This window comes from Topomyia yanbarensis, chromosome 2, assembly GCF_030247195.1.
Source record: "Topomyia yanbarensis strain Yona2022 chromosome 2, ASM3024719v1, whole genome shotgun sequence".
NCBI lineage: Eukaryota > Metazoa > Arthropoda > Insecta > Diptera > Culicidae > Topomyia > Topomyia yanbarensis.
The window spans coordinates 178,815,082-178,827,735 of NC_080671.1; the positions used below are offsets into that span (position 1 = coordinate 178,815,082).

The 12,654-nt window shown below is 42.0% G+C and overlaps 1 protein-coding gene across 1 annotated transcript in view; it reads right to left on the reverse strand.

The window, feature by feature from the left end:
- Positions 1-12,654, reverse strand: part of LOC131682254 (rho GTPase-activating protein conundrum) — a 324,666-nt gene that overhangs the window by 130,821 nt on the left and 181,191 nt on the right. The gene's annotated exons all lie outside the window — the stretch shown is intronic.

Genomic DNA, 12,654 nt, shown 5'->3' on the forward strand with positions numbered 1-12,654 from the left:
TTTGACAGCACCGATATTGCTCCGGCAGAGAAAAACTCAAAATTATTCATACAAAATCAACGAGCAGTTCGCGACGGCTCAACTGATTCTGTACTGCTCCAGATTCTGAATCAACTGGAAGCGAAAGAGCTTCAGGAAATCTTCCTGCAACCGGCGGACACGGATAGGACTACTAAATAGTCAGACAACAACAATTATTTGACGAATAGCAACAATGGCTCCATATTGCTCTTTTGACGTGGACGGTTTGACGAATGGTGCTCGTAAATATTATAAAGATATTCGTATATAACAGCGAACGACTCGTTTGCTGAATGAAGCTGTTTCGTAATAAGCTAACGAAAGTCATTTCGTGGTTTTCACGAAAAACTCGTAATAAAAAATAAGTGTTTAGATAGAACTACGAACGATTCATCATATGTACGAAAAATTCGTATATTTTATGGAAGTTGCTTGTACGAAATTAATTCCTAGCGATTTACGAATATATTATATCAGTGTGGGGTCTTAACACTGCGGCTGCCCAGGAAAGTGAAAATCGTTGGTTTCGTGGACGATGTGTCACTAATGGTGAGACACTTGAAGAAATAGAGGTGTCGGTGACGGAGACAATAGATGCTATCGAGAGCTGGATGAATGGGTCAAGCTGCAAATAGCTCACTACAAGACGGATTTGTTGTTGCACAGCAACTGCAAAGCGGTTCAGCGGATACAGATCACCATCGAAGGTCTTGTGAGTGCATCGAAGCGTGCATTGGAGCAAATGGGAGTGATAATCGACGACTGATTGAGCTTTAACAACCACGTTGATTACACATGCGAAATGTCGGGTCTTTATCTAGTGTTTCGTCATCGATACTGCGATATGGGGCTCCTGCTTGGGGTGCGGCGCTGAAAACCAAGTGAAACCGCGAAAAGCTGAACAGGACGCGTCGACTGCTGGTCGTACGAGTTGCGATTACGTACCGGAGGCAGTATGCCTTGACGCCGAGATGATCCCCATCTGCATTACCCTGACGGAGGATATCAAGTGCTACAATCGATGAAACGTCAGAAACGTGAGGAAGATGATGAGAATCGATTCGATGGTGACACAGCAGCAGGAATGTGATAATACGGAGAAAGCAAAGTGGACCTACCGGCTCATCCAAACCTGTCGACGTGGGTCAATAGAAAGCACGGAGAGATGACCTTCCACCTGAAACAGCTTCTACCGAGCCACGGCTGCTTAAAGAGTATCTTCATCGGTGTGGGTACGCAACGTCAACACTGTGCCTGGAGCGTCTTTGAATGTCCGAGGTTTGAAGTCTTTGAATGTCCGAGGAGAGTCTTTGAATGTCCGAGGTTTGAAGTGACGTGCAGGGAGCTACTTAAAATGGGAGGACCGGACATCAACCCGGATAATGTAGCCTACAGAATGACAAGCGACGTAGAGACGTGAAACGCAGTAAACAGAGATATGATGTAGATCAGTGATTCTCAACCTGGGGTCCGCGGGCCCCTAGGGGGCCGCGAAGTCATTACTGGGAGTCCGCGAAGAAAAATATATTTTCCGAGTGCATATTGACATTTCAAATCTTGTTTCCTAACAAATTGAAAATAACATATTCATAGCATATAAAATTGATGTTTATCTGTGGGGTCCGCAGCAACCAATGTGATATCTAAGGGGTCCGTGGTACGAAAAAGGTTGAGAACCGTTGATGTAGATCACGACCGTCTTACAGCGGAATGGTCATCGAACAACGGTTTCGGGAGAGCAATCACCGCCAGGGAACTCTCCGCAGGTATAAGCTAGATACACCACCGAGGACTAGTCGAATAGACTGCAACAGAGCAGCGAGTATGGGTCGTAGAAACGCCAGCGAACCGGACGTCACGCTCCATGAGGATTCGACAGACTCACCACGGCACCCCACCGGCCCCCATTTTCCGATAGAAAAATAGCGAAAACCAAAGAAGAATCGATATTGGGAAAACTTTTTTCGCCAGGGAACTCTCCGTTAGCGTAAGCTAGATTCACCGCTGGGGACTAGACTGAATAGACAGCGACGAGACACCACTATTCGCGGGTCATCGGCGCACCAGTGCATCGGATACCCTGCTTCACCAGAATCGCCGAACTGACCTCAGCACCTAGCTGATTAGCTCGATCTCGGGAGACTTCTCTCGCCGGGGAATTCTCTGTCGGAGTAGGTCAGGTTCATCGTCGGGGACTAGACCGAGTTGTTCGCGAACAAGTGGGGGACTGAATGGACCATCAAGGAAGTAGTGCTAAATGGCCCAAGAAGAGAACTAAATGGCTTAAAGGAGTTGCGGTGCTAAATGGCACCGGTTACGGAGTCAAAGGGCTCAAGAAGTTGTGGTACTGAAACCAAACAAGAATCGGTATCGGGAGAATTTCTTTTGTCTGAGACCTCTCCGTCAGCTTACAGTCAGATTCACCGCCGGGAACGAGACCGTGTAGACCGCGACGATACACCACCAGTCGCACCGGGGCTCCAGCAAACCGGATGCCATACTCTACCGGAATCGCCGAACTGACCGCAGCACCTGGCTGGTTGGTTCGAACTTCTCTCGCCGGGGAACTTTTCGTTGGAGTAGGCTAGATTTATCGTCGGAAACTAGACCGAGTAGTTCGCGAATCAATCGGAAGCTCAACGAGGAAGTGGTACTGAATGGCACAAGGGAACTGAAGGGCTCAGTAAATTAGACTGTCTGAAGTTTGCCGCCCAGATTGTCCTCGTAGGGGACCAACCATTCTATACCAACAGCTAGCTTTCCTACCTTGACTACCCAAACCCGTTCCCTGAGTTGTTGGTTTTTGAACATTTTTTTCCTGCTCAGAATGCTTTTGAACATTTTTTCATATATATACAAAAAAAATTCATTCCCTCCACGAAAAATTTTCTTACTACGCCACTGCCAAAATAGTTCAGATAAATGGCGATGAATGATTTAAAAAACTACAATGGACAGCCCTATGGGGTTGCACGAACTGTAGACGTAGGACTATACTACTTAATGTAAAATATTTATTTTCTTAGTACTTAGTGTGTGGGAAAAACACCCAGACCGGTGTAGAAAAATCAAATTTTAGACAATATAATCACATCTCATGGGATATTAGCATTGATCGGAAAAATGCTTTCCAACGCTGCGCATTGCATACATACAGGACATTTTGCAAGTCACCAGAAGCTGTTCATTTTACCACCGCCACATGTTCAATTTACCCACTCGCTATAAACATGTCTCATTTTTGGATATTGTTAGAAATCAAGAATCATGTTTGAAAAAATGTGTTTATGACGAAGTATTTTTACCAGATATGTACAAAACATGTCTAACAAGAAACATATAAGGTGATTGTAATATCTCATTCACTTATTAGTTAGAAAATAATGACTTTGCTTAACGTGTTCATTTTACCGCCAGTTCCCCTACCTACCGACACATTCGCCCCAAACATTGAACCCAAACGTACAATGCAAAATGAGTCAACGGTGATGATGATGGGTAGAGCGAAAGAGACAACTAGTACCACCACGACACTATTAGCGCATTTCACCAAAATTTAACGCGGCCATTCCCGATTGAAAGGAACGGCCGCGCTTAGCCCATCTGTCATAATATCGTAATTTTGCATAGCGAAGGGCTGGATGATAACACATTTTGACCCAAAAACAGCCCTGCGTTATGTAACACTTTGTGCAGGTTTATTATACCAGTTGCAAGTGGAACCAAATTCATCAAGTTCCGTAAAATTCCTTTTAAATTACAGAATTGATAAAATTGCTGGGATGAGCTAAACTAATTAATCAAATCCTGTTTTATAAACTGTCCTTGCGTTTAAACCAAAATGGGAAGCTTATTACTACCACTACATTACTTAATTTCAAGCGCAAATAGCAAATACATGTGCTAGTTAAACCAAAAATTTACTGGCAACATTACAGCGGCATTTAGGAAGCAGTTGGAGCGGTCGCCTGTTGGACGACACAGTGTAGCGTCCCTCCACAGCCAGTGTAACGGACTTCTAACTCAGCTACACTGGCTGTAAAAAAACACAGCACCGTAATCTGCTTCGCCAGCCGTTCAATAGGGAACTGAGCGTGTCTGGCCAAGTCCGTTCTTTAAAAAGTCGATGATGACGTCATTCATAGAAGCGTAGCGCGCTAGGTACACCAATCTGTCGTACAGGGCTTGGGAAGCGCTATCTTCTGTGTGTTAATGCGCGATATTTTGACAAGGTTGTATATTATTTAATTTTTTAATGCTATGATATCAAAAATGTTTGGGTTTATCTGTTGGAATCTATTCTTAGAAGTATTTCGGGGCAATTTGTGCAAAAAATTTGAAAATTTATCGTGAGATGGCTGAATTATATGCGTTTAAAATTGGACCACTTTTCGTTACATACCATTTTTGTAGAATTTGCAGAGTGCACCCCCATATCGAAAACACAGACGTAGTCCTACGTCAAAACATAGTTTGACAGTTTTTGTGTCGAACATCATTGGCTTGTTAACGTTTAGGGCAAGTGCACAGTTCAGAAACTCTAGCGAAATCATTTTTGAGTACCAGTGCAAATGGGTCCGCGTTCAGGGAATCAATCACGTGATTTCTGGAGGGAAATTGGCAGTCCTGTTGAATAAATATGGTAATGAAAATTTGATTCCAATAAAGAACTAGACTCGATGATGCAGCACCGTCAGCGCTCGAATAAACTACCCGGGGCTAACAACAGAGAACTGTTGCCGTGCTGGTGGTAATTTGAAAGCTATTCGAAAGCACATTTTCACCGTTTCCGTCTTTTGCGGCTGGTTCCGTTCGACTTTGGCACAATTGCAGATCGGGCGCCGCTAATTTGAAGCAAACTAAGCTACTCTCACACTTAATTTTCTGCCATTAATGGTATCCAAGTGGACACAAAATAGCCGACAATCTGAAAGGGTATCTGTATTACATAACTGTCCTCCACTGTGGCAACGAAACTGTCAAATTCTTACGCTTGACAAACGTCCCCGGTGCGTTTGTCGGTGGTTTAAAAGTTTTAGTATTTGCTTCATAAGCAAGTTTTAGCATTTGTGATCGAAAAGTTAGAAATTTTTATCAGTATATTGCCTATCATTTTTCGTGTGACGAAATGGTTAAAATGCAAAACGTTGTCTAATGTTTTGTAAACTAATGCAACTTTTTTCAACCGAACAAATCGCTCTGGAACTGTCGTTATATCAAAATGGACCCACAGCCACTCGTACACTTGCACAATCTCCCAATGTGGGTCACACACACAAAAATTACATGACCAGAAACGTTATTGCAAAACTCAACCGGGAGGTTCAACAGGTGTCGAATAAACCGCTCCTTGTACAACTATGTGTCCAACAGACGAGAATCGGGCCGTTTTTTGCATAAATATCAAAAACCACACCGGCTGCAGTTTAGCAACATTTATTTGGATATTGAAATCTGCAAGGTTGAATCGATCACCGTACCGAAGCGAATGGCCTAACGAACCAAGTGGAAAAAAAAGATTAATTCATCCCCGCAGGGCTCGTGTCCGATCATTTTCGTTTATTGAAGTTTCAATTTCAGTTTCATCATCTCGCGCGAATTGATCTTGCAGCATTCGTCACGCCGCTGACCGACGGCGACCGGCTTTTTGAGTTTGGCTAGCTTGCACGAAAAATGTGTTACTGTTTTTTTTGTATCTATACTCCGAGCATGTGATTGCGATTTGAGCTAGTTCCAGTATCCAATAATCACCGCGTTAGGGTAAAAAAACCTGGCTGTTGACGAGAGCCTGTTTACGTCAATTTCGAACGGTCGATTGCTACCGTGTCGAAGATCGAAAACTTTTGGAAGTGTTTTTTTGCTCGAACGTGTAAAGCTGAATGCTCCTTTAAGGACCTTTACGGCAATCGAAAATCTATCAGTGTATAAAATTGAGATTAAATCTGCGAATACGAGAAGCACTAAATTAACAGAAGCGCACACGCATGTCTGAATTTTGAATACACGTTTCTGATGTCGGAATGTGATACTACATACTAATGTGACCTTGGCTTGAGCGATTTGTTCGGGCAATGTATTAACATTTCGCTTACGTTATAAAAAGAATAAGATAATTAAAAACTGGTTTAATTATTGAAGCGTGCCTTTCGGTGTTACTGCGGAGATCGGTGGACAGCTACTTCAGACTGATATTGATAGAAATAAACATTGTTCTAATTTTGTTTAACATGAACGCATATTGATGAAAAATCAGATCTTAATTATGCGATAACATGGTTAGTTATCCATTTTCTATGCTATACTTTTTTACAATATAAATCTGAAACAAACGAAAGCTAAGAAAAAAATTCGGCCACAAAAAGTTTAATCAAGCAATAGAAATACACTGAAGATCTACTCTTAACGGATTGACATGAAATAAATTATGGTATTTCGTGTTATCACGATATATGGTCCACCTTTGTTGCAAATGTGGCATACGTGGAGACTTAGTTGATAGAAGATTTTGTTATTTTCACACTTATCGCATTCTACTTCATATCCTTACTTGATAGAAATTTTTCATGATCAGTCTAAGCATGATAGATTTCGCTAATGGGATACCGGGATGCACCGTAGCTTGTATTATGGAAGCCCTCGATCCCCCGCCATAGTCCACCTACTGCAGCCAACGTTCACCAGTCGTCCTGGTCCTGCGTGCGGGAGTGGAGAAAGGGTCTTCCAAACTTCCCTCTGCGGCAAGTACCCATCCTTTCTGAATAATTGAAGCGCTGAAATGTTCCCCGATTCCAGTTCTCCGTTAATTGTACCGTATCAGCACCAGATGCCGTTCTTCCTGTTTGCGAACCACAGCTGTTTACGAGAGACTCCTAGCCCAGCTGCATTGCATACATCCCGCGTAATGTCGTCTCTTCGGTCACCGGGACTCACATTTGCCGCCAGCCACGAGGAAGCCCTTAGTCTCCCCACCACAGTCGAGTCCTTCCTGCCAGCGACCAGCAGCCGCCCCGGTCCTGTGGTGGAGATGGGACGAGGGGTCTTCCGAAAACCTACCTCAGGCAAGTACAATGCATCTGTGAACTCTTCCTTGCCTCAAAGCTCTTCGATTTCCAGCATTGGTCAACGACGAGATAAACTGCTACTATAGTACCAAATTATTAATTCAATCGTTGAGCAATACAGCCTTGCAGTCTCCGATAACAGTTTTGAGATCATTGTCTTCGTCGAAACATGGTTGAACGACAGAAGCGGATCCAGAAAAAAATTTCGGAGGATGTCCGAAATTTCGATTTTGAAATGTTCATTGTACAATACGTAATATGTAATACCCTCATTTAATTAAAATCTGTTTCGGTGGTTGAATCTGACTAGAAAGATTTTGAATTTAGAACGAATTTAAAATAGAAACTATTTAAAAATTTCTCAAGAAGTTTAAAATTTTCGGGGGACGGTATCTGGACCCTCAGGACCCGCCACTGTTGAACGATGACACGCTTTCCAGTCAGGTGTTCGGTACTGAATACGAGGTGTTCAGCCGAAAATCCAACGGTGGCGGCGTATTAGGAGCGGTTAATACCAGCTTGAATTGTCGAGAACACTTCTTGGGTTTGTCTAGAGCAGGTTGGACGATTATCGAGCTTGGCGACCGTAAGTTGTACTTGTGTGCGTTGTATGTTCCACCCGACCGCGCTCGTGATATCGAATATGTTGGAGCACACTGCGCTTCAGTTTTCACCATCCTCGAAGATGCTAACGCTGTTGATGAGATCAAGGTACTAGGAGATTTTAATCTTCGTAGCATTTCATGGAAATGTTCCCGTAATGGATTTCTTTATCTGGATTCGGACCATTCCGTTCTCCACCCAGGTGCAGTGAGGCTACTTGATAGCTATAGCTCAGCCACGTTACTACAAATCAATCCTATTACCAATAAGAATATCTCCATCTTCATCTTGTCAGCGATCAGGCTTCTTCCCTCTCCTCTAGTAAAACCAGTGGCACATCATCCTTCATCGATCGCCACGATTGACAGCTCTGTGGTGCATGATTTCGATAGATCACCGCTTCCTGTCTCTTACAATTTCCGTAAAGCTGACCATCGCAGCTGACCACTATCGATTGGAAAAATATTTTGGACCTCGAAGATGTCGAAACGACAGTTCAAACTTTTTCCAACATTCTGTTCTACGTTATTGACAGACAAGTTCCGAAGAAAATTCACCATCGACAAACCTGCCCTCCATGGCAAACGATTACGCTGCGACGACTGAAGTCTATCAAGAGAGCTGCCCTACGGAGATTTACCAAGTTCAGCACAATATCACTCAGAGACTTTTACGTCAGTTTCAACTATGTGTACAAATGAGCCAGTCAACACTGTTTCTATCGATATCAGCAATATATTCAGCGTAATCTGAAGTGGAAATATGTGAACGAGCAGCACAAGGAATCTGGATAGCCGTCGTCTATGACTTTCAATGGGAACACAGCTACCAAATCGCGAGACATATGTGCACTTTTTTCGCAAAACTTCGCGACTATGTTCACAGATGAGGCATTAACTATTGAGCAAATCAAACTCGCTCCTATAAGAGCTCCAATTGTGGGCCAACCTCTGGGTGCTATCGATGTCACTGCAACGATGATTACCTGAGCTTCCTCTCGACTTAAGTCATCAATCATCCTCTCCGTTTTTCTGAAAAGGCACAGCGAAGTTTTGGTAACTTCGCTTCTTCAGATCTTTAGAGAATCTATTACTAGAGGTATTTTTCCATCTTTCTGGAAATCAGCAAAAATGTCCCCAGTTCATAAAATGAGCAATAAGCGAGACGTCAATAATTACCGTGGGATAACTTCATTGAGTGCTGTCTCGAATATGTTCGAGCTGGTGATTATGGAACTTCTTCAGGCTCACTGTAAGCAGTACCTAAGTGACGATCAACATGGCTTCACGTCCGGGCGGTCAACTGCATCTAACCTGTTATGCTGAACATCCTACATAACAGAAGGTATGGAACGTCGCGCTCAATCCGACGTCGTTTACACCGACTTATCTGCCGCTTTTGATAAGCTAAACCACGATGTCACAATAGCAAAAATGGAGAGATTAGGAATAAATGGTAGTGTTTTACAGTGGTTTCGATATTACCTCACAGACCGAGAAATAGCGGTTGTCATAGGAGATTGCCAGGGCCCTATATTCACTTATACGTCAGGAATACCTCAAGGAAGCCACTTGGGACTGTTGATGTTTCTGATATACTTTAAAGATGTACATCTAATTCTGAAGCCTCCACGATTGTCCTTCGCGGACGATCTCAGGATTTTTCACATAATTCAGATTGCAGATTTTTCCAACAGCAGCTTCAAGCCTTTGCTGACTGGTGTAAGATGAACCACATGTATGTAAACCCGAAGAAGCGCTCGGTAATATCATTTCAACGGAAAAAAATGATTCGATCTATACTAAGTACCGTGCAAATTCAGCAGGAAGTTTAACTTTTTGCCAAAAGTAGATAACTTAGCCTTATAATATGTTACATATGTAAAGTTTTCGTTCGAACAGAAGCAAGGGTGTTTCTAATTATAGCAAAATCTAAAATTGAACTTTGTAGCGGCACGAAATAGAGCTTCAATGAAGTTTTAGAACAACACTTTCATATTTTCTATTGAACGAGAAATTCAAATGTGAGATTTAGGGTGTTTCTTAAAAAAGGGTTTTATTTATATAACTTTTATATAGTTTTTACTTTACAGCTTAGAAGAGGAAATGTTCCTCCTTTTTCTACTGATTAGGCACAGCAGAAGATGTTCCCTCATCCTGGGGTTCATCACAGCCGCCTTCGTCAGTTGACAAGTTGGTATAGATGTTCGTAGAGGCCGGTAGCGTAGCTATCTTAAGCATTTCTGCAAACGATCGCTTAGAGTGTCCCTGAAGGGAACGCTTAAGATTCTCGTTGCGCTGTTTGTACGCGGGACATGCCGGAAGATCAAGTGGGTTTCCACAGTAGTTCCACAGTGGAGACACTTTTCGACATCCCTTCCAGAGGAATCATCCGCATGATTCCTATCGCATTTCCCACAACGGTCCTTATTGCTATAATGGGAGGCTGTGTGGTCCAATTGTTTGCAATTTACAGTTCATGAAGCGGCACAAAGTGGCGAACAGGTAGACGAACCTTTTCAAAGACGAGGTAGTTGTGTAGAGCAGAACCGGCGAAGGTCACCCGATAGGAGTTTGACGTATGTTTACTTCCCGTCAGCTGCGACTGATGCTAAATGCAAACGTTTCCACTCCAGTATCTTCACTGGCTTAAGCATTGGGTCTTTGAAACAGCCTGTTCCATATTTCAGCAGGTCCTCGCAACTCAGACTCGAATCGGGAACGACCCCACAGGCTTCAACCCTGTTAGCTGTTATATACACCCTGTACTCCTTCGTAAAGGGCCCATAGCCAGCAATATCTTTTGCCTGAGTTAAACTGTTTACAACCACTCGAAGCTGATCGGGGCGAATTTTCGATATTTCTGTCACAGCCGAATACCGGTCCGTCAGAGCTCGAGAAATCTGCAGCAAACTCAAACACTTTTTGTCTTTGGTCCGGAAGAAGACCACGAAAGACCCGGTGGCCGAGCTTGGATATACTTTAAGCCGGGAAGCCGATTTTGTTTCGATGTCCATCTCAGCTTGAGATGAACCGCCGTCAGGGGAAGTCATTTTTGCACGGGCTTATTGCCCAGTACACGTTAGTAGGAGAACCAAGAAGGGGAAACGTAAAATAATACTTAACTTGTGTAGGGGAGCCCGGGCTAGTTAGCGGTTGGGGTAAGTTGGCGGAATCCTCTTTTTTCCGTTTCTATTAGACATAAAGCGCTGTCTCTCGTTGTTAACCTCAAGTAATGTAAACCTCATTATCCAATGTGTTTTTGTTGCACAACATTTTGTTTTGTAGAAGCTGTGGGCGATATTGTGTTTTTGAGCATGCTTTGTAAATTTTCTTAATTTTAAACATTTTGTGTTATTTAAGATAGTTACCAATCTATTCCCCGAATGATTATATTTTTCGATAGTGCGTGAAAAGCTCTTTCAGCATCCGTATAGATATTATACCTATCCATACACAAAAGTAATTTTTTAAAATCATTTTTTATAAGATGTGCGGTTGGGGTAAGTTGGCGGTGATGCTCATGGAGCAAGTTGGCGATACTATTTACAATGCAAACATAACCATCAAATATTTTCATTCGTGGAATTCACTCCAAAGTAAGAGAAACTTTCTCTCATGTCTCTTGTCAATGCAGGGGACAATTATTTCGGACAATCGCCTGAAAAATTTCGAAAATTTGCTTTTGAATATGGAGTACTCGTCGAAGTCAAAATGACTTGGTATTAAGACTGAAATATAATGAAAAGTGTCGAATAATATACAGTTTTATTAAAAAGACTGTCGGCACATTACATATGGACCACTGTTGTAATCGAATTTCCATTTGATTACTTATTTTCTGGTATTCCGCCAATTTGGTTGCTTTTCCGCGTCACATATTTTTGTCTCTAGAAATGAAGACAACGTATCAAACATTTTCATAAAATTCTGAGATGTGGCCAACAGTCTGCCCTTTCATGCAACGTGTTCTAGTTTGTAAGATCTACCAAAATGAAAGCGGTATAAAATGAAAACACTGCCAAATAGGCCCGGTCTCCTCTATGTAATTGTATCCAGATGGTTTAATAGAAGAACACAACTTCACTGGTCACTGGTCGGCTAACGGTACTCAAAAACAGAAACACAAAAGAAGGGAAAAATACTGAAACCGCGATGAGGCAGAGAGTGCGCAAGATAACCTTAAACGCGGATTAGCACTATTCTTTGTCGCTATACACTACACAGACTGGCAACAGTACACTTGTGTCTCGACCGAACGCTTGAAAACGAATGATCGCAATTATGTTGAACTCAAATTGAAAAATTCAGCATTTCAAATGCCATCTACCTTTATGGGTAGCCGGTGATTCCGGTATTACTGTTAATCAGCGTTGCCAACATTTTTTTCAAAAAAACTGGAACCTTTCTTAAAAAAAACTGGAATAAACTGTATGCTAGAAAAAAAACCTACTTTACCCTTGTAGTGTTAAAGTCAACTATTCAATGAACGTAATTTTAAGTAAACACGTATACCTTTTAAATTTGAGTCGGTTTTTTGATGTTGTTGACCAAATTAAAAAAAAAAATTAAAACATTCGAATTTGATTGTAATTGTAATAGTTAATCGAATTTTACTGTTTTGAAGGTTTCAATCTATACATCCACAAAATTCTAAATTTAAGACTATTTGCTAAACTTGATGATGCGCTTAAACCTTTCTTTAGATACAACCAAAGCAACCAGCTGAGAATTCAGCAAATGTTCATCAAAATATTAGACTGCCACCTTTATGTTTGAGTAAAATTCATTTAAAATCGAATCAAAATGTATATTCCCGAACCGTTTTACTTACAAGTGGTGTAATAAGAGTTCATTAAAATCTTATTCTGGGGCAATCGGCATCATCCCATGGCTTGCTTGAAAATTCTATGATTCAAATTATGATTTGTGAGGAAAAAAAACTAAATAAATGAATATTAACAAAAAAC